This window comes from Phyllobates terribilis, unplaced genomic scaffold (genome assembly GCF_046119375.1).
Source record: "Phyllobates terribilis strain yellow unplaced genomic scaffold, ASM4611937v1 Scaffold_85__1_contigs__length_6476398, whole genome shotgun sequence".
NCBI classification, from domain to species: Eukaryota; Metazoa; Chordata; class Amphibia; order Anura; family Dendrobatidae; genus Phyllobates; species Phyllobates terribilis.
This window is the reverse complement of record NW_027362845.1, coordinates 1,463,255-1,489,990: the sequence shown is the minus strand read 5'-3', so window position 1 is coordinate 1,489,990 and position 26,736 is coordinate 1,463,255. Positions and strand designations below refer to the sequence as shown.

The 26,736-nt window shown below is 44.7% G+C and overlaps 2 pseudogenes; one reads left to right on the top strand and one right to left on the bottom strand.

The window, feature by feature from the left end:
* LOC141197627 (uncharacterized) overlaps window positions 1-26,736 on the bottom strand; it is a 188,091-nt pseudogene that overhangs the window by 93,774 nt on the left and 67,581 nt on the right.
* Window positions 1-26,736, top strand: part of LOC141197659 (uncharacterized) — a 43,239-nt pseudogene that overhangs the window by 2,823 nt on the left and 13,680 nt on the right.

Sequence of the window (26,736 nt, the reverse complement as noted above, 5' to 3'; positions counted from 1 at the left end):
CCGGCCCCAGATCCCGAAAAATGGAGACGCTACGGGTCTCGTAAAACGGCACCATTTTTTTTTTTTTACCAAACTTTGGAATTTTTTTTACCACTTAAATAAAAAAGAACCTGTACATGTTTGGTATCTACGAACTTGTAATAACCTGGTGAATAATAATATCAGTTTTAGTATTCAGTGAACGTGGTAAAAACATTTTTTTAAAAACATCTGTGGTATTGCACTTTTTTTTGCAATTTCACGGCGCTTGGAATTTTTTTCCCGTTTTACCATACACGATATGGTAAAACTAGTAATGGTGTTGAAAAGTAAAACTCGTCCCGCAAAAAATAAACCCTCACATGGCCATATTGACCAAAAAATAAAAACGTTATGGCTCTGGGAACAAGGGGAACAAAAAACGAAATCTCAAAAACGGAAAATGCTCCGGGGCTTAAGAGGGTAATCAGCCGTGGGGTAGTCGGTGGAGTGGATTTCCTTTAATAAATACTCACTTAGCCCCATTCTTGGTGCAGGTACTAATTAATCCAGTACCTATGAGATTTTTACCAAATGATAGAGGTGTATCATCCATAGCGTCGGCCCACACGGCCACTATGGTGCCCGTGAAAAAACAGATTTTGAGCTTGGTTTAAATTGGTATCCATGCAGCACATAGACACATGTTTACTATGGCCATAAATCAGAAAAAAACTATAAAGAAAAATGATAATGAACCCCGCTGTAAATAAATAAATAAAAAGCAAAAGTGCATTTAAATAAAATAGGTTTCTTATCAACACTGTATTTGATCAAAAATAGCATGAAAGCTATCCTACCATGGCAAGGTGCACCTATTCGAGGTAGTCCTACTCTGTATAATATTAAAAACCTTACCATGTGTGAAAGCCTCAAACTTCTGTGTGTGAATCAGACATGAGATCTAAAGTGGTAGAAGATTACAGTCCGGGGAAGACCGGAAACATTCATATAGACGACCGGTGGAGATGTAGTTAGTGAAGCACTCTGGCCAAATATGTTTCTAGAGCCGTAGTAGAAGATGAAGATGTCGTCCTCATCATGAAGTAGTTATTTCTCATGCCATGTGTAATGAATATCTCCTGCAGTATTGCTAATGCTGATTGCAGTGTCGGTAAATGAGACGAGAATTAGCATTATGGAAGATGAGTCTTTGAGAAACGAGTTCAGCTACAGACTCCAAGAAAGAAACTGCTTGTTGTCTGTGGCCAAAAATATATAGGTTTTATTACTAAATGTAAAGCAAAAAACTAAATACTGTAAAATGATATATCTCCTCATATGTTTCCCCATATTATCTCCAGTAATTGTATTATTACACAGGATTTTTATGATGTTACATCGGCTCATCATCTTCTCATTTAGGTCTCTACAATATCAGATCCTCTCAGTAAAGATCTTCTATATAAGAGAATTTTCCTTATGGACCCATCAAAGATGGATATGGACAGAGACAAGATGGCGGAGAGGATATTACACCTCACCCTAGAGATCCTCTTCCGGCTTACTGGAGAGGTGAGAGATTCTGATGACGTCACATTACATCATTATCTATGGGAATAACAGATGGACAGAACTGGAGAGGTGAGGACTCTGGAAATGTCTGGAGGGAGATTTATTAATGTGTCTCTCCATAACCAGGATTGCACAGTAGTGAAGAAGACCTCTAGTGATCGCTATCAGGACCCTGTGCCTGAGGAATGGGGAAGACCCCTGAGCCCAATCACAGGGCCTCCACCTCACCCCCTGATACATGAGGACATCAATAACCAGAAGATCCAAGAACTCGCCTACAAAATGATTGAGCTGCTGACTGGAGAGGTGACACTGCTGGGAATGCTGGGACATTATACAGTAACGCTATGAAGGGATCGGGGGGATGATGGTATCATTGTATGTGTCAGGTTCCTATTAGGTGTCAGGATGTCGCTGTCTATTTCTCCATGGAGGAGTGGGAATATTTAGAAGGACACAAAGATCTGTACAAGGACGTCATGATGGAGGTTCCCCAGCCCATCACATCACCAGGTAATAGACAGGACTAAATACTCACGGCCTATAATTATCTGTATGTAAAGAATGAATTCAGTCCCTGTATGTGTTTCCTCCAGTTCTATCCAGTAAGAGGACAACACCAGAGAGATGTCCCCGTCCTCTTCTTCCACAGGACTGTAAGCAAGAAGATCCCAATGTTCCTCAGGATCATCAGGTAGATGGAGAGAAGGTGTCATGAGATCTCCCCTATGATGTGTAGACGGCTGTGAAGGTCTTGTGCTCAGTCTTGTTTTATCCACCAGTATTATATGTTTTATACTTGTGTAATGAGAATGGTGGAGATTGTAGGATTAGAGCTGATCATAGATGGGACTTCTCCATCTGTCTGTGACTTTTACAATATTTGTTTCAGGGTGAAGATCTGACCCATATTAATACTACAGAGACATATGTGAGGGGTGATGAGCGGTGTAAAGAGGAGATTCCTACATATGACTACCCAGGTGAGTAGTAACCACTAAATGCAGAGAAGTCACAGATTCTTCTCAGTCACCGGCTGTGGCTGCTATATTGGCTGTGTAGTCCGGCCGTATCACAATCGTGTGATCACCATTTCCCTCTAGATCACAACATTTTCCTCCATCCAAAAATGTACACATTACTTTGTGCAATTGTAATAGACCTTTTCCATAGAACTTACAACCTGGAGGATCCACCTACCCCCTGGGATTAGGAGACGCTGACCGTTACCTGCCCAGATCTTTAAACTACAAAACCAAATGACAGCGTACGTAGAATGTGCTGACAAGTGAGAAAATCACTTGAAGAAAAATATTATGATGGGCCTGTAAGAGAAAGCGGAGGGTAATGATGCTGTTGGCTTCCTAGATCCCTCATATCTTATTGGATGAATCTACCTTCTCTCCCTTCTGTGCTGCTGAATGTGCTCATATGGTCCCTACAAGACCAGGTCCAGTCTTTCTGGCCAAACTTCACTTTTATGATCTAGAACATTAAATGTGCAGTGAGGCCAAGTATTAATTTCTGTACAATAACAAGAGTTTCCCTTTATCCTGACTTTTCAATTTCTTTTCAAACCAACTAACTTCAAACAGGATTGTGATAAACTACATAAAAAACATTACACCTGTGCATGATATATCTCTAGGCTGTGCGTGGCTGATATATACATTTATTCACACCTGCAGGTGATGTGTTGGCATGGCTCAAGCCCTGGTTTCATGGATTCATTCCACGTCATAAATTACATTATTTTTCAATCCTAAGGAATTCCGATTACTACACAATCTCTCCTTAAATGGGGAGCACTAATACTTTCTCTACTCTTCTGCTCAGGAGTCATAGTAGCTCCAAAGGTCCACCATAAATGAGTGTAATTCCGGTTTAGATCTGAAGTTCTCTCCCCTGATACATACGTTGTTGTTAGGGATGTAACATATCTTTTATTCTGTATTTTTTTCCAGGTTCATTTTGTATGATAGCTTTATTGTGGTGGGATCGGCCTGACTCACTTATGTGACTCTGTAACTCCCTGGTAGTCTTTAAAAGAAGGTCTCCATTACCTCTTCCAAATGCCCGAGGGCTAAATTTAAGACAACTCATCTCTGCACTATTTATAAAAAGTTCTCCTTCAATGTCTAATATTTCTTCTTGAAACTCATCTGACAGAAAATATTGGCCCTTATCATAGTTTAGATTACGAAGAGCCACCGAGCCCCCTACTCTAATTACCCCAGAGAGGTTTCACCACTAGTTACTCACTACTTACTGATGGAGACTGTTGAGTTTGATCATTTCAGTAGATGTGTTATTGTCTATAGTCAGTTTTTGACTACAGTAGTTAGTGCCCAAAATACTCTAATTTTAACCTCTTCCCGCAGACAGTTTTATGTTCCCAATCAGGCCCCATTTTTTTAAATCTGACGTGTGTCACTTTATATGGTGATAACTTTGGAATTCTTCACAAATGATAATAGGAAACAAATGGACCTTACAAATTATTTTCCAACTACTCCTGAATGTGACAATACCCTGTATACGGTTGTATCCTACTATCTGGGCACATGGCAGAGTTAAGAAGGGGAGGAGCGACATTTAGCTATTTGAATGCAGATCTTGGTGGAATAGTTTGCAGACACAATGTATTGGGGGCAGTGTTCATGGTCACCTGACAGCTCAAAAGATGGCCACCACGAACAGGCTTGGCGCTATATACTCCAGATCCCACGGATTGCCTTTCTCATCACCCTTTAATGTCAAGACGAATAGTCAGGTAGCCGGGTCATAAGCTGGAGGGCAGAGAAAATACAAAATCAGAAGACACAAGAGTAGTCAGTACACGAGCCGAGGTCACCACAAAAAACAAATACACAAGCCGGGAGCTGAGCACAGAGGACTGAACCAGAGAAGAACAAGGCTGTATCTGGAAGCTTCCAGCAATATCCTTCCAGCTTTAGTAAGGTGTGGTGCTTTCCAAATGGCTGAAGCAGGGAGCAGATTATTCCAGCTGGACAGCACACACACCCATACTGCCAGGCTGGATGGTACTACAGGTCCCAGGCACCCTAATCTTAGTGGCTGGACAGAGCCTGCGCCACCCAGAGCTTCTGGTTCTGATGTCTCCTCCATCACCAGCGCCTCCTGCAGGATGAATAAGGCTCCTGGTGACAGAAGCAGACGTCACAGGAGCAGATCCCAGAGGAGATGGGACACACCATTTGCGGAAGCCCAAATGTGACCATAATGCAGAAAACCAGAGCAGTAGAAATCCCCATAAAGTGACACCATTTTGGAAATTATAACTCTCAGTGAAATAATCTATAGGAGTAGTGACTATTTTGACTCCACAGTCACTTTCCAGAAATTAGCACGCAGTGGATGTTGGAGAGTGAAAATTGCAAATATGCCATTTTATTACCCAACACATAGTGCCCAGATTGTGCTCCAGGAGACACACACACCATAAATTAAGTGGATTTTTCTCACTATAGTAATGCCGAATACATGGATGCTAAATGTGGTTTGGACACACTGCAAGGCTCAGAAGCGAGGGGGAGATCTGACTTTGGGAGAGTGGATATTGCTGGATTGGTTTATGGAAGCCATGTTGCTTTTCAAAAGCCTTTGAGCCACTAATGATGTGGAAACCTCTGGTTTTCCATTGACAGATGATGGACCTGAGTGGGGACTTTTTTTGTGAGATGAGTAGAAGTTATTATTGATATTATTTTTGCCTACATAACATTGGTGGCTTTTTATTCCATATTTGGGAGGCAGAATTAACAAGCTGTTGAACACCACACTCTACTGGTTCATCCTATGAGGTTTTGTATTAGACTGTGATCTGTTATTGTCTTGGTGAATAATAACGGCTAACATAGGGCAAAATTTTAAAAAATCACAGAAAGATACAGCCTTACTAACACCAATAATCGTACCAATTCATGGAGGGTGTGGTTGCCTAGTATTAAAGATGCACACAGATGAATCTTGCATAGGACGCCAGTCACACAGGTAGGTTTGATGCACAGTGTCTGGCTTAGGATACTGATGATGTCCATACTGGGCAGGAAGGCTGCCCAGCACTATATAAGTGTACCCCACGTGGACAGACACCCCATACATAACTACATAAATAGTAAAAAACTAAAAAATGATAGTGTTGGCCCCCTTAAAAATAGTCTGGGTGAAATGGTGGATGAGGATGAGGAAAAAGCCAATATGCTTAATGATTTTTTTTCAACCGTATTTACACAAGAAAATCGCATGACAGAAAACATGATTAGTGATGACAAAAATCCTCCATTACATGTCAATTGCTTAACCCAGCAGGAAGTACGGCGGCTTCTAAAAATCACTAAAGTAGACAAATCCCCGGGTCCAGATGGGATACACCCACGAGTACTGCAGGAATTAAGTAACGTCATAGATAGACCATTATTTTTAATTTTTACAGATTCCATAATAACAGGGTCTGTACCACAGGACTGGCGTATAGAAAATGTGATGCCTATATTCAAAAAGGGGACAAAAACTGAACTTGGAAATTATAGGCCAGTAAGCTTAACCTCTACTGTGGGTAAAGTCCTGGAGGGTTTCCTAAGAGATGCTATACTAGAGTATCTGAAGAAGAATAACCTCATGACCCAATATCAACATGGGTTTACGAGGGACCGTTCCTGTCAAACTAATCTGATCAGCTTTTATGAGGAGGTAAGTTCCGGACTGGACCAAGGAAATGTAGTGGATGTTGTGTATATGGACTTTTCAAAAGCTTTTGATACGGTTCTGACGCGCCCCTGGGCCTGCTGTGTCGCGCAGCGTCTCGCGCACGGGGGCTTACCCGGAACCGGATCAGATGAGGGTTGTAGTCTCCGAGTGGCGGGGACCCGGTCCGTGCCCAGGGAGTCAAACTCAGTGTGTGGCAGTCTTGATAGATGTTATTTGAGTGTCGACTACGCCACCCGTTGATTTGCAGCTATGGAGCTGCCGCTGCAGGGCAGACCGCTGAGGCCGGTGTAGAATTGTGCAGCGTGATAGTATAACCCCCAACGGGAGGGGTATGGCCTCAGGGCAGCCGACGTGGAAGATGGGGGTAGCAGGAACCACTCAGAGACGGTGCGGTGTAATTCAGGGTCTTTACTGGTAACAACGATAGACCCTCCCGGAGTACTTGCTAGCGAACGGGGCCTGGTCAGTCCTTGAGCAGATGGGATCTCCCCTGGCCAGGCAGAGTTGTAGGCCTCCCAAACTGACTGTACTCTTCTGGCTACCTTGCTAGAAGCGGATATAAGTAGCCCACGTCCCTGAGTGTACCGTGTGGTGCTCACCCGTATGGCCGGTGACTCGGGGCCTTCTAATGGCTTCCGCTCCACGATGGCGGTGCTGGTCCCACGCGTGTGACCGTGCCTTCGGGTTTCTGGGCCTGAGGACCTGAAATCCCCTGCCGGTTGGCTTCTGCTGCTGGGTAAGAGTTAGTCCCCACAGCCTCGGACGCCGGGTCCGGTAAGAAAGCTTCTCAGTCAGGGCGAGCTCTGCAGCTGCCAGCCCCTGACTCGTAGTAGTACTGCTCCCACTGAGCTTCTGCTGTTTCTTCCTATGACTGTTTCTCGTCTCTACTTCTTCTCTACTCACTAACCCTGCCTCAGCCCTAGGTTTATATAGGGGAAGTCCTTCCCCTCCCAAGACTGGGCAGGAGGTGTGGCATGCACAGGATCCCTGACCAAAGGACCTCCCACCTGCTCTCAGACATAACACTACATTACCGTGGAAACCAGACCCCTAGGGTGCCACATTCCCCCCTAGTGAAATTTAGTACTCCGGGACTAAACATATTTTAGAAAAACATAACAAGGTAAAAACAATAATAATACAATAAGAAAAACATATAAGGATGGTTACGGCATGTCCGTAGCCGGGTGCAGTCTTTGAAGAAAAGCAAGGTGTCCATTTCACCAAAACAGGGAGACGTAACCAGGTAAGGGTTTGTCCTGCCCCGAGTCCTTAACAGTCTTTAGTCCGTCCTGGGTTACGCTCCAACTATGTACAAGGATTCCCGGTAAATCCACCAAGGACTCCTACAAATAACTAGAAACACAAAATTATACACAAGCAACAATACACAGGTAAACATAAATAAAACAATTTATACATTTCAAATCCTCCAACGTGCGGGTAACTGGCCCCTAGTGGCCCTAGTGGACCTACGGAGCTGAATGCCTAGCCCTGAACTACAGGGTGTAGGAGCTGTCAAGGGTAAACTGGGCAGCTGTCTACCGGCTCTTTGGCTCACTAGGGATATGGCAGGCTCACTGCAAGCAGAGGGTTGATCCTCCTGGTCTGTGGGTGTGGGGTCTTCTGCCTCCTGGACCGGCTGTTCTTCCAGCTCTACCTGTTGCTCCGTAGGTGCTTGGGATGCTGGTTGGAGGAAGGTGAGTACGGGTACCACAACTGCACCATTGACTTGAGTCCAAGACCGAGGGAAGTCCCCGAGCACAGTACTAACCATATCTTCCCTTTCCTCTACGGGTCGATGGTCTTCTTGTTCCTCTTCAGGGTTCCTCAGTTGTTCGGGACACTTCTTCAGGTGGTCCCGGGATACAATGGCTGTGGTTTCCCCTCCGTCTTTACTGATGGTACAAACCTTCGGGTTCTCGTGGCTTGAGGGCAGTACGGTGTACGGGTCCTTCTCCCACTGGTCGTCCAACTTGTGGAGCCGTCTCTTCCTCTTCAAGACCTGCTCTCCGGGTACCAGGGGAACAGCGGGAGCATACTGGTTGTAAGTTTTCTCTTGTCTTTCCCTAGCCTGACAGAGACTTCGCTCCACGCTCTCCTGTACTCTCCGGTACTGCTGCTGCCTCTCTGTGTCCCAGTCTGCTTCTGGTGAAGTGTCCTCGGGTGTCAGGACTCCCATTTCCAGGTCAACAGGTAACTTACCAGGTCTTGCCCTCATTAGGTAAGCCGGGGTACAGTTGGTGGAACCTACCGGGATGTGGTTGTATAGGTCCACCAGATCGGGCAACTTCTCAGGCCACAGACTGCGTTCTTCCAGGGGCAACGTTTTTAGAAGATCCATTACCACCTGGTTCATTTTCTCACAAAGTCCATTAGTTTGCGGATGGTAGGGTGTCGTCCTTATCTTCCGGCAGCCATACAGATTGCAGAATTCCTGGAAGACCTCCGCTTCAAAGGCAGGTCCCTGGTCCGTCAGCACTTGGTCCGGGTACCCGTGTGGACGGCAGAAGTGCTGCTGGAAGGCTCTAGCTGCTGTTTGAGCCGTTAAGTCCTTGACGGGGACGACAACCAAGAACCGGGAGTAATGATCCACGATGGTTAACGCGTAGACGTAGCCACTTCTGCTTGGGGTCAGTTTTACATGATCCAAGGCTACCAGTTCCAACGGTTGCCGGGTGACGATGGACTGCAGGGGAGTCTTCTGGCTGGCACGGTCCTTCCTTCTCAGGTTGCACGGGCCACAGTCTCTGCACCACTTCTCAATGGTTCCCCTCATGCCTACCCAGTGGAATCGCTCGCGCAGCAGGAACTCCAGCTTCTTCCACCCGAAGTGTCCAGCTCCGTCGTGGTATGCCTCCATCACCATGGCTGCGTCTCTTCGTGGCACCACTACTTGCCAGAGTAGTTCATGCGTCCGGGAGTTAACCATTCTGCGGCACAACTTCCCCTTGTAAAGGAACAGTCGACTCTTCTCTGCCCATAGTTGTTTGGCTTCCTCCGGAGCGTCTGGTTCAAGGCAAGCCTCCGGGCGAGTCAGCATCTCCTTCACCAGTCGGACGGCAGGGTCGCTGTCTTGCGTTTCCGCCCAGTTGTAGTGAGGTAAGGGGTTCAACGTAGCAGCCTGTTTACTCCTTACCCGGTGGGAATACTGGATAGTCCCATGACGGTGGAACGCAGGGAGTTCAACTTCTTCCAGTCCCTCCGGATCTTCTCCTTCGTCCGGCAGGTTGGGCATCCTGGACAGGGCGTCCGCGTTGGTATTGGAGCGTCCGGCCCGGTATTTGATTGTGAACTCGTAGTTGGACAGACGGGCCATCCACCTCTGCTCCAGGGCACCGAGTCTTGCCGTGTCCAGGTGTGTCAACGGGTTGTTATCCGTGTACACGGTGAACCGGGAAGAAGCGAGGTAATGCTTAAAGCGCTCGGTGACTGCCCATACTACGGCCAGGAACTCTAGCTTAAATGAGCTGTAATTCTCGGGGTTCCTTTCGGTGGGTCGCAGTTTTCGGCTGGCGTAGGCGATTACTCGTTCCTTCCCCTGCTGGATCTGGGACAGTACGGCTCCTAGCCCGATGTTACTGGCGTCGGTGTAGAGGATAAAGGGCTGGCTATAATCCGGGTACGCCAGGATTTCGTCCCCCGTGAGGGCCATCTTCAGCTGGCGGAAGGACTCTTCTTCCAGCTCCTCCCATTTGAAGGGCGGCTTCTGGTTCTTGGCCTTCCGGGACTGGCCTATCAGGAGGTCCTGCATAGGTGCTGCCTTTTTGGTGAAACCGGGAATAAACCTTCGGTAGTAGCCTACCAACCCGAGGAACTGCCGCACTTCTTTTACGCTGGAGGGGCTTGGCCATTCCTTAATTGCAGTGATCTTATCAGGGTCGGGAGCCACTCCGTCAGCGCTCACCACGTGTCCCAGGTACTGCACCTTTGGTTTCAGGAGGTGACACTTGGAGGGTTTCACCTTTAGGCCGTAACTCGCCAGAGCTTCGAACACTTCCGCCAGGTGTTTCAGGTGGTCCTCATACGTCTTAGAATATACGATGACATCGTCCAGGTACAACAGGACCGTCTCGAAGTTTCTGTGGCCCAGACAACACTCCATTAGTCGTTGGAAGGTTTCTGGTGCGTTGCAGAGTCCGAACGGCATGCAGGTGAACTCGCTAAGTCCCATCGGGGTGGTGAATGCGGTCTTCTCCCGGTCCGCCTCTGCTACAGGAACCTGCCAGTACCCGCTAGTGAGATCCAAGGTAGAGAAGAAGTTAGCAGATCTTAAAGCAGCCAAAGACTCCTCTATCCTTGGTAAAGGGTACGCATCCTTGTGTGTGATACGATTGATTTTCCGGTAATCTACACACATCCTCATAGTGTTGTCTTTCTTTTTGACTAAAACTAGTGGGGCTGCCCAGGGGCTACAGCTATCCCGGATTACCCCAGCCTCCTTCATGTCTCTAAGCATCCCCTTGGCGTGTTGGTAATGTGCAGGGGGTACGGGTCGATACCTCTCTTTTATGGGAGGATGATCTCCCGTGGGGATGCGGTGTTCTACCCCCTTAACTCGCCCGAAGTCTAACGGGTGTTTACTAAACACTCTCTCATACTCTTGAACCACCCGGTAGACTCCCTGTTTCTGGTGGGAGGGAGTGGAGTCAGTTCCCAAGTGTAGTTGCTGACACCAATCCTCCATTACTTTCTTAGAGCCGTTACCTTCTTCCGGGTGAGATGGAGGCAAGGGTTCCACAGACTGTATAGAGTTTTGGTTGATGGTATATAATTTGACTAGCGTGGCATACCGGGGTAGGTATACTTCCCTCTTCCCGATATTTATTAGGCGAACGGGCACCCTCCCATGGCGTACATTAACCACCCCCCGTGCTGTCAAAATGGTGGGCCTACTGTCTGAGTAAACTGGTTCTACCATTGCCTGGTAATCCCTACCTCTCGGACCAATAGCTGCCCGGCACCAAATCATCATTTCACTTTTTGGGGGCATGGCAATAGGGAAAGGGTCACACATTCTTACGCTACCAATCTCACCGCCGGAGAGTTCCACCTGTTGCCGTCGCATCAGTGCCCGGATCTCTTTCTGGAGCACTCGCTGCTCGCCGGAGCTGGCGTTCTTGGCAACCTGTTGTAAAAGGAAAATCACCTCTGCAAGACAATTTTCAATTACATTAGTTCCTAGCGTTATCTTTGGGTGACTCTCGTGTTTGTCAATGTCTACAATAATCAGTCCCTGTGCTGCCAGTTCGACTCTACCAATTTTAATGGTCGCCTCTTTAAATCCGATCTGTGGCACGGGCTGACCATTGCTGGCGATGATACTCAAGTCGTCGTCAGGGTAGCGGGTTATATCCGAGTCATTCCAGTACTGCTTGAAGAGCACGTACGGGATGGTGGTTACCTGTGACCCGGTGTCTAGTAGGGCACTCATAGGGATGCCATCCAGTACCACAGGCAAGACTGGACGTCCTCCGACATATTTGTCGCGCCAGTTCGATGGGCCTGGTGATCTTTTTCCTGGGGGTTTTCCCTCTACCCCCAGGTTGTGCCAGTTTAAAGGACAGTACCTTGCCATATGTCCGGGTTGATTGCAGCGGTGGCAGATGGGTCGTCCGTCCTCGTTGTACCGGTCACTGGGTCTTCCTCTGGCCGGTGGAGTCCTCCTTGGTCGACGCCACGGGATGTTCTCCGGTCCGGATGCCAGCTGGATCTTCCCTGGAGTGGAAGCCTGTAAAGACTGCACAGTTCGGGTTAACGCAGCAACGCTTTTAGCTAGCTCTTGGACCTGATGGTGCAGGTCTGGAGCCGGGTCATTGTTCAAAGCCTGCGCATCAGCCCCTACAGGCCCTGCCGACAAGGGCGCCGCCTCCTGGTGGTAAGTGATAGCTGGGCGCCTGTGGGTCACAACGCCATCCGGTGCCGGTTCTCGGAGCACCCGGATGGCTCTGTCCTTGAACTGTGCAAATCCCAGATGAGGGTCCTGTAGGGCCATTGCCCGCAACTGGGTTCGGTGGGCATTGCAATATAAACCCTCTATAAATTGTTCAGTCAACAGCCTGTCCTCGTCTCCCACGCCGTCAGGGTCGGTCTGCTTAACGGCTCTCAGGGCCTCTTGTAGGTTCAGGGCATAGTCCCTTATACTCTCATGGGACCGCTGTTTGCACCCGTAGAATCTAAGCTTGATCTCGGCTGAGGTGCGGGTATCAAAGGTGTCCCTCAGCCGGGTTAGTATCCCTGCGACAGTCCTCCCCCCAGGTGGCCAGGACTTTACCTCCCTTCGGGCTGCTCCGGTTAATTGGGCCACCAGGATGCTCACTTTTTGCTCCTCTGTGAGGGGGTACACCTGGAAGAGGCTATCCAGCCTTTCTCTAAAGTCCTGCAGGGTATGTGACTCCCCTGAGTACTGGGGTAGCCAGGCTGCCCCCGGGATATAGGGCATGGTGAAAGGCATGACCGCGACAGCGGTGGCGCTGGCGGGGGTTGAAGCGGTGAAGCTCTCCTCCGTATCCGACATCCTTCTCCCCCCTAGTGGACCGTGGCCTACCTTGCGATGATCCTCTTCCGTAGGCCGCGGCTCCGCAGTGGATCGTCAGGGTTGAGGACCTTCCGTCGCGCTCCGGTGACGTCGGCGTCTGCTGGGCTCCTTCCAGGACCTTACGCAACGTCCGGACGTGAGGCGGGGCTTCAGTTCTCGCGGGCTTTTCGGAGTCCACGCCCCTCTTCTTCCCGCGCGGCGTCCTCAAAATGGCGTCCAACGGCGGGAAAACTCCACGGATGGCGGGAAGAAGGCTGAAGATGGCGCCGGATGGCGGGAATCTTCACAGATGGCGGGAAGAAGGCTGAAAATGGCGCCGGATGGCGGGAATCTTCACCGATGGCGGGAAAACTTCACGGATGGTAAGTTTTAAAAGTCTCTTTTTCAGGCACGCAGTACCCGGTGGTTGCGGGCACGAAATCCTGCCGACTACGCCAAAGTTGACACGCCCCTGGGCCTGCTGTGTCGCGCAGCGTCTCGCGCACGGGGGCTTACCCGGAACCGGATCAGATGAGGGTTGTAGTCTCCGAGTGGCGGGGACCCGGTCCGTGCCCAGGGAGTCAAACTCAGTGTGTGGCAGTCTTGATAGATGTTATTTGAGTGTCGACTACGCCACCCGTTGATTTGCAGCTATGGAGCTGCCGCTGCAGGGCAGACCGCTGAGGCCGGTGTAGAATTGTGCAGCGTGATAGTATAACCCCCAACGGGAGGGGTATGGCCTCAGGGCAGCCGACGTGGAAGATGGGGGTAGCAGGAACCACTCAGAGACGGTGCGGTGTAATTCAGGGTCTTTACTGGTAACAACGATAGACCCTCCCGGAGTACTTGCTAGCGAACGGGGCCTGGTCAGTCCTTGAGCAGATGGGATCTCCCCTGGCCAGGCAGAGTTGTAGGCCTCCCAAACTGACTGTACTCTTCTGGCTACCTTGCTAGAAGCGGATATAAGTAGCCCACGTCCCTGAGTGTACCGTGTGGTGCTCACCCGTATGGCCGGTGACTCGGGGCCTTCTAATGGCTTCCGCTCCACGATGGCGGTGCTGGTCCCACGCGTGTGACCGTGCCTTCGGGTTTCTGGGCCTGAGGACCTGAAATCCCCTGCCGGTCGGCTTCTGCTGCTGGGTAAGAGTTAGTCCCCACAGCCTCGGACGCCGGGTCCGGTAAGAAAGCTCAGTCAGGGCGAGCTCTGCAGCTGCCAGCCCCTGACTCGTAGTAGTACTGCTCCCACTGAGCTTCTGCTGTTTCTTCCTATGACTGTTTCTCGTCTCTACTTCTTCTCTACTCACTAACCCTGCCTCAGCCCTAGGTTTATATAGGGGAAGTCCTTCCCCTCCCAAGACTGGGCAGGAGGTGTGGCATGCACAGGATCCCTGACCAAAGGACCTCCCACCTGCTCTCAGACATAACACTACATTACCGTGGAAACCAGACCCCTGGGGTGCCACAGTTCCATACAAAAGGTTGATACATAAAATGAGAACAATGGGGATAGGGGAAAATATATGTATGTGGTTTAAGAATTGGCTCAGTGATAGGAAACAAAGGGTGGTTATTAATGGAACACACTCAGACTGGGTCTCAGTTAACAGTGGGGTACCACAGGGGTCAGTATTGGGCCCCCTTCTTTTTAACATATTTATTAATGACCTTGTAGGGGGCATACAGAGTAATATTTCAATATTTGCAGATGACACTAAACTCTGCAGGGTAATTAATACAAAGGAGGACAATTTTATATTACAGGAGGATATATGTAAACTAGAAGCTTGGGCTGATAAATGGCAAATGAGCTTTAATGGGGATAAATGTAAGGTAATGCACTTGGGCAGAAGAAATAAAATGTATAATTATATGCTTAATTGTAAAACACTGGGCAAAACTGTAAGTGAAAAAGACCTGGGTGTATTGGTGGACAACAAGCTCACGTTTAGTGGCCAGTGCCAGGCAGCTGCTGCAAAGGCAAATAAAATAATGGGATGCATTAAAAGAAGCATAGATGCTCATGAGGAGAACATAATTTTACCTCTATACAAGTCACTTGTGCGACCACACTTAGAATACTGTGTACAGTTCTGGTCTCCGGTGTATAAGAAAGACATAGCTGAACTAGAGCGGGTGCAGAGAAGAGCGACAAAGCTTATTAGAGGACTGGGGGGTCTGCAATACCAAGACAGGTTATTATATTTGGGGTTATTTACTGTAGAAAAACGAAGGCTGAGGGGTGATCTTATTACTATGTACAAATATATGAGGGGACAGTACAAAGACCTTTCTACTGATCTTTTTACTCTGAGGCCAGAGACGGGGACAAGGGGGCATCTTCTACTTCTGGAGGAAAGAAGGTTTAATCATAATCACAGATGCGGATTCTTTTCTGTAAGAGCAGTGAGACTATGGAGCTCTCTGCCGCATGCCGCATGATGTTGTAATGAGTGATTCACTAATAAAATTTAGGAAGGGCATGGGTGCCTTTCTTGATAAGTATAATATTACAGGTTATATATACTAGATTCCTTGATAGGGCGTTGATCCAGGGAACTAGTCTGATTGTCTTATGGAGTCGGGAAGGAATTTTTTCCCCAATGTGGAGCTTAGTGTTTGCCACATGTTTTCTTTTTGCCTTCCTCTGGATCAACATGTTAGGCTATGGGTTGCACTAGATGGACTTAGTTTTTAAGGTTGAAGGAAGACTATGTTACTATGTTACATGTTACCCCAGTACACCCAACCAACACTAAAATGCTAATGCATTTGTTATCTGATTTGGTGTTGGTAAGGATGATTTTTTTCTGTGATATGTTTTTTTGGTAAATAATGATACTTTTACATAAAGTGCATTTTTACGTAGAGTTTAAGTAAAAATATTCAACAATATAAATTTTAAGGATATGTTATTCATAAATAATAATTGGTTTTATTCTTGGCAGATGACTGTACCAGGAGATCAGAGGGACAGCTGACATCTTCAATTTTTAAATCAGATGATCTTGTGATCCCACAGGATACAATTGAAGTGAATGCCATTACTCCAGATATACCATCATCCCTTCACAGCAAAGATCTGTCACCTGATCCTTTGAAACAGGTCCTGTCTTCTGATTCATTACCCACTACTAAGGAAAATCAAAGTCACAAAATAAGCATTAAAAAACAAATTGCTCCTAAAGCAAAGAAGCCATTTTCATATTCAGAATATGGAAATAGTTTTTCCCTCGAAAAGTCTTTTTTTAACCAGAAATCAGATCTTCTTAATCACCAGAGAAGTCACACAGGGGAGAAGCCTTTTTCCTGTTCAGAATGTGGAAAATGTTTTAGCGGGAAATCAGGTTTGGTTATACACCAGAGAACTCACACAGGGGAGAAGCCTTTTTGCTGTTCAGAATGTGGGAAATGTTTTAAAGATAAATCAGTTTTGGTTAAGTACCAGAGAACTCACACAGGGGAGAAGCCTTTTTCCTGTTCAGAATGTGGGAAATGTTTTATCCAAAAATCAGATTTGGTTAAGCACCAGAGAACTCACACAGGGGAGAAGCCTTTTTCCTGTTCAGAATGTGGGAAATGTTTTAACCAGAAATCAGAATTGGTTAATCACCAGAGAACTCACAAAGGGGAGAAGCCTTTTTCCTGTTCAGAATGTGGGAAATGTTTTAACCAGAAATCAGAATTGGTTAATCACCAGAGAACTCACACAGGGGAGAAGCCTTTTTCCTGCTCAGAATGTGGGAAATGTTTTATCCAGAAATCAGATTTGGTTAAGCACCAGAGAACTCACACAGGGGAGAAGCCCTTTTGCTGTTCAGAATGTGGGAAATGTTTTAAAGATAAATCAGTTTTGGTTAAGCACAACAGAACTCACACAGGGGAGAAGCCTTTTTGCTGTTCAGAATGTAGGAAATGTTTTAGCCGTAAATCAGATTTGGTTACACACCAGAGAAATCACACAGGGGAGAAACCTTTTTCCTGTTCAGAATGTGAGAAATGTTTTATCCAGAAATCAGATTTGGTTAAGCACAAGAGAAATCACACAGTGGAGAAGCCTTTTTCCTGTTCAGAATGTGGGAAATGTTTTGTGAAGAAATCATCACTTCTTAGTCACCAAAGTACTCACACAGACGAGAAACCATTTTCATGTTCTTAATGCGGGAAATGTTTTACACGGAAATCAACTCTTAATAAACTTCAGAGAAGTCACACAGGGGAGAAGCCTTTTTCATTTTTAACCGAAAATTGTATCTTCATAAAGGGGTTGTCCACTACTAGGACAACTCCTTCTCATTCCTCATGTTTGGCCTTTTTAAAATAAAAACACTCATACTCACGTCCTGTTCTGGCGCCGTTCCATGGGTGTCACAACTTCCGTTTCCGTAAGGCTGTTACATCACACAAGATTGTTACATCACACAATCCTGCTCCCAATCAACGCCACCTTCAGACGTATTGTACATCAACAGGAAGGACATGGCCTGGACATAGCACCAAGAGAACGCACACACTGAAAGCACTCTCTTCAGACCGTGTTCCTGGGGGAATTATAAGCAATTTACAGCCTCCAATATGACGCCTGATATGGGAAAGAAAGAAGAGATCAGAGGTTAATCTGAGGTCCTCCACCTCTGTCAGCATGTCTGGTATGCAGCGTTTCTTAGGCTGGGTGCCCACGTAGCGTTTTTCAAGCGTTTATGCTGCGGAATTTCCGCAGCATAAACGCTTGTGAAACGCTAGGTAATCCGCACCCCATGGTCCCCAAGGGGATTCCGCATGTTCTATGCACATGCTGCGGATTTTTCCGCAGCGTTTATGCTGCGTACAAAAATCCGCAGCATGTCATTTAATTTTGCGGAAGCGCAGCGGAACTCCCGCCATTGATTTGCATTGAGACGCATAGAAACCGCGACTGTACATTTGTACAAGCGGCTTCTATGCGTCTCTATGTGCGGATGGTACCCAGTTCTGGAGGAGAGGAGACTCTCATCCAGACCCGGGTACCATTGTACCTGTAAAAAAAAGAATAAAATAACAAATAAAGTTTATACTCACCTTTCCGAAGGCTTTTCTCTGAATGCCGGCATCGCTTGAGGACCTGCGGTGACGTCACAGTCATGTGACCGCAGGCCCTTCACCGCTCTGTCTCGCGATATTGCGGCATCCAGGAAGCAGAGAGGAACGAGCGCTGCAGCCACGCCGGGACCTCGGGGGTGAGTATAGCTTTATTTGTTTTAATTTTTACGGTTCACACTGTATAAATCCATGCTGTTTGCATGGATTTATACAGTGTGACCTAGTTGTAAAGCACTTTCCAAGTGATGCTATCGCCTGGAAAGCGCTTGTCAATCTGCATGCGGAAACGCATGTGGATCCGCATGTATTCTGCAGGAAAAACGCATGCACAATCTGCATGCGTTTTTTCTGCCAGGGAGATGCAGAAATGCTGCAGAAATTTTCTGCTTCATTTCTGCATCGTGGGCACATAGCCTTATGGAAGGTCTTATCTTCCTGCTCTGGAGCCATTACTGCTTCACCTCAGCGTGGAAAAAGAAGCAGTCTTAACCCTCATGATGCCAGACAGCTCCAGCCTGTAAGTCCTGCACCATCTTCTCTCTTAATGTAGGCCTCACAAGAAAACAGCTCCACAAATCTCCTTGTACTCTCACCAAAGCCCCCATACTGAGCAGCGCTTGCTTCACAGGGACATTTACCCCCCAGCCACAGGTTATTCTGATATGGGGAACAACATAACTTATTTGTATATCAGATTGTATCTATCCCTACTAAAGAAGATATGGAGCAATATATTCAGAGGCTGGAGATCACATACAATACTGAAATACGTCCCCTCACTTCTATCCTGTCACAGCTTACTGACAAGGTACAGAGATTAGAGGCGGATGTCGTACAAGTTAGAGGCCATCATAATGCTCAGAAACTAACACTGGATCTTCACAGCCAGTAAATAAACCATCTGTTTAATATGGTTGATGATCAAGAAATTCACAATAATATCTGGATAAGGGGTATATCTGAAAGCATCAATGCACAAGTGATTATGCCAACACTGCGATCATTATTCAATAATATTCTTGGTGATCCTATTGATAAGGAGGTGGAGATTTATAAGGCGCACCGTACAATAGGTAATCATGGCCCAGATCCTGAGCGTCCAAGGGACATTATCTGTCGCATACATTTTTTCAATGTAAAAGAGGCCATTGTGAGGAAAGCAGAGGAGTTGGGTCCTGCTGATTTCAATGGAAAACGCATATAATTGCTCACATATCTATCCTGAATGACACTTGCTAAAAGAAGGGTATTGAAACCACTACTTTATGCCATCCGGGAAAATGGCCTGATGTACTCCTGGGGGTACCCATTCCAGCTGTATATTTTCAAAGATCCAAGCAACATGAGACCTATTTGTGATGTCCTGGACATTCCATATACAGTTATATGAAAAAGTTTGGGCACCCCTATTAATCTTAAGCTTATTGTTTTATAAAAATTGGTGTTTTTGCAACAGCTATTTCAGTTTGATATATGTAATAACTGTTGGACACAGTAATGTTTCTGCCTTGAAATGAGGTTTATTGTACTAACAGGAAATGTGCAATCTGCATTCAAACAAAATTTGACAGGTGCATAAGTATGGGCACCCTTATCATTTTCTTGTTTTAAATACTCCTACCTACTTTTTAATGACTTACTAAAGCACTTTTTTAGGTTTTGTAACCTCATTGAGCTTTGAACTTCATAGCCAGGTGTATGCAATCATGAGAAAAGCTACTTAAAGTGGCCACTTGCAAGTTGTTCTCCTGTTTGAATCTCCTCTGAAGAGTGGCATCATGGGCTCCTCAAAACAACTGTCAAATGATCTTAAAACAAAGATTATTCAACATAGTTGTTCAGGGGAAGGATACAAAAAGCTGTCTCAGAGATTTAACCTGTCAGTTTCCACTGTGAGGAACATAGTAAGGAAATGCAAGAACACAGGGACAGTTCTTGTTAAGGCCAGAAGTGGCAGGCCAAGAAAAACATCAGAAAAGCAGAGAAGAAGAATGGTGAGATCAGTCAAGGACAATCCTCAGACCACCTCCAGAGAGCTGCAGCATCAACTTGCTGCAGATGGTGTCACTGTGCATCGGTCAACTATACAACACACTTTGCACAAGGAGAAGCTGTATGGGAGAGTGATGCGAAAGAAGCCGTTTCTGCAAGCACGCCACAAATAGAGTCGGCTGAGGTATGGAAAAGCACATTTGGAGAAGCCAATTTCCTTTTGGAAGAAGGTCCTGTGGACTGATGAAACCAAGATTGAGTTGTTTGGTCATACAAAAAGGCATTATACATGGCGGCAAAAAAACACAGCATTCCAAGAAAAACACTTGCTACCCACAGTAAAATTTGGTGGAGGTTCCATCATGCTTTGGGGCTGTGTGGCCTAATGCCGGCACCGGGAATCTTGTTAAAGTTGAGGGACACATGGATTCCACTCAGTATCAGCAGATTCTTGACAATAATGTTCAAGAATCAGTGACAAAGTTGAAGTTATGCAGGGGATGGATCTTTCAGCAAGACAATGATCCAAAACACTGCTCCAAATCTACTCAGGCATTCATGCAGAGGAACAATTACAATGTTCTGGAATGGCCATCCCAGTCCCCAGACCTGAATATCATTGAACATCTGTGGGATCATTTGAAGAGGGCTGTCCATGCTCGGCAACCATCAAACTTAACTGAACTGGAATTGTTTTGTAAAGAGGAATGGTCAAAAATACCTTCATCCAGGATCCAGGAAATCATTAAAAGCTACAGGAAGTGACTAGAGGCTGTTATTTTTGCAAAAGGAGGATCTACTAAATATTAATGTCACTTTTCTGGTGAGGTGCCCATACTTATGCACCTGTCAAATTTTGTTTGAATGCAGATTGCACATTTTCTGTTAGTACAATAAACCTCATTTCAAGGCAGAAACATTACTGTGTCCAACAGTTATTACATATATCAAACTGAAATAGCTGTTGCAAAAACACCAATTTTTATAAAACAATAAGCTTAAGATTAATAGGGGTGCCCAAACTTTTTCATATAACTGTATCTGACTGGCCACCTGCTCCACCATTGCCACAGAGAGCTCCAGCATGTCGCAGAAGGCGTTCAATGGATCAGGAACTTGATGGTGATGCAGCCAGATGGGAGAGGAACCTGCCAATCATATGAGCTCCTGAAATGAATCTGGTCTTCCCTGATGAGAGACAGTTTGCAGATGCTTACTTATTTATTTAAGCATATAATTAGATATATCTAAATAGAGCATTAGGTGCCACTCTTCCACTATATAGAATGTCTAAGTTCATATAAGATCTTAGACCGGCATATAAGTTGAGTTCATATGATACTACTGTAATATCAGGCTGTATTACTTTACTTGCTTTATATTCCATGTTTCCACCTAATAGGAATCCTAGAACTGAAAGTTTGACCTTACGCCTGTAAAGACAACCCCCAGTTAGGGACTTGCATTGGGATCTGCTTGTTTCGCAATTTCCTACTGTTTTGATATATTCATAATCTATATTTCTTAGACACTGAGAGGTAGACGTTACTATCTACCGTCTATACTTCCTCTTTTAATCTTTCTCTCCTCCACTCCCCCTTTTTTTCATATAATATGGCACAACTCAAAACTTGTTCATTGAATGTCAGAGGACTTAATGTTCCAGAGAAAGGAGCTCAAGTGTTTTATCGTAGGCATAAACAGCACGTACATTTTCTCTTTCTTCAGGAGTCACACTTTAGAGGCGATCATATACTGTTCCTCAGTTTACTAATAGATATTATTCATCTTGGCGTCCCAGAAAAATGCAGTTTTGAAGTCTAAGGTGCTGAGTATAGGCCGCCACAGATCACTGCCGCGTACTATTGTAGAAACACTGTCTGACACAGAGAGGAGGTTCGTGTTTATTAAGATCTCCATCTACTCCAAAATTTTGACTTTGGCCAACTTCTATCTCCCTAATTGTGACCAAATTAAGACATGCCGTCATTACTTAAACAAACTAAAATATTTTGCGGAGGACCTTATCATCATTGGAGGTGACTTTAATTTTGTCTTGGATCCGTCTTTAGACGCGTCCCTGGGCTGAAGTCACCAATCTAAAACACAAACAAAAGCTTTGCTAATTGTGCTTTGATCTCAACCGGGCGATGTATGGCGGATACTACATCCAGACGTAAAGGATTATACCTATTATTCTCCTTTACACAATATGCATAGCCATATAGTCCTTTTCTTAATTAGTCGTCACTTGCCTACATGGCAACCTACATCTCAGGTAGGAACTGCTGTATGGTCAGATCATGCTCCTGTATGCCGGACTCCACCAAGGCTTCAGATGTTGGAACCTAAATGATAATCTGCTGAAAGACTCACTCTGTGTCTCAGACCTTCTTGAGACTATAAACTCCTTCAAATATATGAGCATGATGAAACTGCCTTACCATTTAAATGGGAAGCACTCACATGCGTCCTCAGAGGGATAATAATAAAACATAGATAAATGCTAAAAAAAAAAAAAGGAGAGAACAGCTAAAGTCTCCAATTTGCTTGAGCGGATTGATCTCCTTAAGAAACAGCATAAACGATCTGCTTCCTTCCTGGTATATGTAGACCTGCTTAACGCTAGAAGGGAGCTAAAGTAGTTTCATGGATGGGGTACTTGCAAATATTGTGTAATTTCAGGGCATTTACTTATGGAAGGAACCAAGTGGAAGCTTCCATTCTCGGTACTAGATATGGGGCCTCCTCGAGAAAATGACTTAAAATGTTGTACACTAAAGTTAATATATATATGGCATGGGATAGGGGTAAAAATATTCTGGGAATTGGAAAGTACACAAACTATACTCCTTTATGGCACAACTATAACTTACCAGAGCTACATAAACTAAAAAATGTTAGTGAGTGGGAGGATAGGGGTATATGTTTGGTGTCACAACTCTTGAGGGATGGATTATTCAAGATGTTTGAACAAATAAAGGCAGGTTTTAACCTTCCGCATAGGGTGTTTTATCAATATCTGCAAATACGTCTTGCATATAGTATACAGCTAGAATAAACGTCATACTGATTGACATCACCCAATAGATACCATTACTACATCGTTAGATACAAAAGGTCTAATATCCCTTATTTATAGGCAGTTACTGGCCCTACATTTGGATAAATATCCTTTGATAGTTAAGACAAAATGGGAGGAGGATGTGGGTCCCTTATCTGAGGAGCAATAGGGGAAATACTGGATTTGACACCGAAACTTTCATTGTCAGAGTCACAAAGATTGTCCAGAATTCTTCTCATTCATGGGGTATATCGATCCCCAAGTATTTTATTTAAAATTGAAATACAAATGGATGACACACGCCCTAGATGTGGTCAAAAGGACGCCCACCTGATGCATATGACGTGGGAATGTGTAAATATTAGCGACTAATGGAACGTGGTGATCGCTCTTGTATCTGTATTTGGGATACAACTTCAGTTGGAACCTAAAATCTGTATCCTAGGACTCCTGGGAGAGGTCGTAGATCCAGACTCCCATATGGCAGTAGCTAGCTCAAGAAAATTATTCCAAGCCAGATAGTTGTTGGCACTACATTGGATAGACAATTCTCCCCCAACGATAACAGAACTAAAATCCAGGATAAATAACACTCTATGCTTGGAAAGGGGATCTTATATTAAAGGAACGCTGTCAAGAAATCCATACACCTATGGGAACAATGGTTAATTACTACAGATATTGCTTCAGAAATACTATACTGGACCATTTGTACATATCCCTGCAGTAAACCAGGAATTTATATCCTTATACCTAAGGTGTCAGCAAATAATAATTGTCTCAGTCCACACAATTGCCCCTTCTTAGATATATTCTTTTTCTATTGATGTCCCAATATGGGAAAAAAAGCCATCAGGAAGTATTCAGATATTCATGTACAAATGTAAAATTACTATTCCAAAACATTGTACTATAGAGCGATATTGGGATTTATATCATTGTAAACCGGTTGTTGTATTTGTTTACTGGTTTTTCTTTCTTTTTATTGTTTTTGTCACAAAGTTTATATGACAAAAACAAAATGTTGGTTTTTCTTTTGTTAAATAAAAATGATCTGATTGAAAAAAAGAAAGGAACGAAGATCTTTAATAGATCAAACGTATAGAAAATATCAAGATCGCATGTGAAGGTACTCGTATGAATTCACAGATAAATGTGGTCTCTCATTGACAAGGAAGTTACATCCACGGATGTAAAGGACATACGGCTCTGGCAAAAATTAAGAGACCACTGAACAGTTTTCTATTGGAAAGCATGGAAAGACTGGTGGACAGCATAGCAAGAGGAATGAAAGCTGTGATTAAAAATCATGGTTAGTCCACCAAATATTGATTTCACATTTAAAACATGAGTAATTTGAGGTCTGAAAGCACTGTTTCTTTTTTAGTATTTTGACACTTTATCATTTGCTGCAAATAAATACAAAATTTTTAGCTTTGAATTTTGGAGACCTGTTGTCAGTAGTTTATAGACTAAAACAACAATGTGCATTTTACTCAAAAATATACCTATAAAGAGAAAAATCTGAGAAACTGAAAATTTTGCAGTGGTCTCTTAATTTTTGCCAGAGCTGTATGTATCCAAAACAAAAGGAGCACGACTGCTATAAATTCATAACCCCACTGACATAGCTGACGTATTTCATTGCTGTTATAGCTCACTACATAATATTCATGGAAAACACCACCACATGCCACCTAATTTTCTTGAAACAAAAATTGACAAATATATTATGGACACTGCCGTTCCTTCCTTACAGACCCCTGAGCAGGAGATACTAGACAAAGCTTTCACTGAACAAGAGATAGGACAGGCCATTAAATCATTCCCTATCGGGAAGAGCCCTGGGCCAGATGGATTCAATAATAGATTTTATAACATGTTTCCACCTCTGTTATTACCATTAGTGTTCAATAATATCTCAGAAGACTCCCCATTTGCCCCCCAATCACTTGAAGCTCATATAACAGTTTTATCAAAGCCTGGAAAAAAACTAAATGCCTGCCCTAATGTTCATCCAATTTCATTAATATATACATCAAAATATTCTCTAATATAATTGCATCATGGCTCTCCCACTACCTACCCTCAATTGTTAGCAACAATCAGGTTGGCTTTGTTAAGGGTAGAGAAGTGCGTGATAATACAGATAAAACATTGTTAGTTTCACGTGCAAAAAAACAGGGGATCCCAATGTGCCTTGTATCTGTGGACGCTGAAATAGTGTTTGACACAGTGCATTGGACTTTCTTGAAGAGCACATTACCACAAATTGGGTTAGGCTCTTTCTTGTTATCTAAAATTCTATCCTTCTACACTGACCCTAAAGCGATAGGGTAAACGGCCTTCTATCTAACACATTTTCTATTAAAAATGAGACAAAGCAAGAGTGTCCCTTATCACCTCTCCTATACACATTGGTGATGGAACATTTAGCGGTAGCATTACACAAAAATCCAGATATTAGTGGAGTTACTATAGACTCACATCACTATAAACTAGCTCTATACGCAGACGACTTGTTGCTCTATTTTCAAACCCAATTATCTAATTTCCTTCTATACTAAAGGAATTCAAAGAATTTGGCCAAGTAAGCGATTTTAAAGTCAACTACTCTAAATCAGAAGCAATAACATAAGACGACAGCTAATTTTTAACTTTCCCTTTAAATGACAGAAAGACCTTGGTACACAAATTCCAGGGAACATGGATGATCTGTATAGTTTAGATTATATCACTGTCCTTGAACAAACTCTTCAAAATTTAATGAATTATAAATTCAAACCCTTGTCCTGGTTTGCTTGTATTTATGTGATAAAATGGACATTTTGCCAAAACTTCTTTATATATTCCAGACCGTTCCTGTCTGCGTTCCTGAGACCTTTTTCTCCCATCTCGACAACGCTATTAGGTAGTATGGGGAACGTCAAGGTCTAGGATATGTTTTAAAATATTGTGATGTTCCGAAAATAAAGGTGGGTACTAGTATGCCTGATCTAAAAAAAACTGCGATCAATCTTTGATTCTTATGAGAGCAGTGGACTTGTTCACGTCTGTGGAACATAAGCAATGGGTGAAACTGGAAGGGGACGTCTATTCGTGGATACTCACATCTCTACCTTGGATTGACTAAATACATGTACAAACTAAACAATTACCAATACCCATTCAACACTTTTTGAAAACATGGGATCAAGTCTTAATCTCATCATCTATACCACGTAGGTTGGGTCCATTAACGCCCTTGTTTGGCAACCCAGATTTTCCCTCTGCTTCAGGTAAGGACTCATTTCTAATCTGGGCCTGATCTGATGGGGTTAGATTGAGACACGTTCTCATGGGATCAGGCTCTTTTCCTTCCTTTATAGAACTTCGTGGCTCCTTTCCAATTAGGAGTCTATCCTGCCTGGCTTATTTCCAGCTCAGGTCATTTATAAATTCTCACATGTTACTAGTATAAAGGATGAATTCACTCCGTTTGAACCCTTAATCATGCAAGTAGGTCCTTGTACTAAACTTCTATCTTGCATACACAAAGCAACACAAATGGACACCAGCAATGACCCTCTACCCTTTACTGGGGTTGGGAGAAGGAATTGGGTCGTCAAATTTCAGAGAAGGATAGGCAAAAAACATACATAATGCCAGAAATGTCACTGACTGCGGAGACGTCTCCATGTAGCGTCTTCACTTCGGATATCACTGTACAGGAGCCGCACAGTTCACAATGTGCATCCACTGAGGCCCCTGATCATGTGACCCCTGACTCCTCCCCTCCTGTGACCTCATCAGGTCCTGTACGCACAGAGCAGCCATATATGTG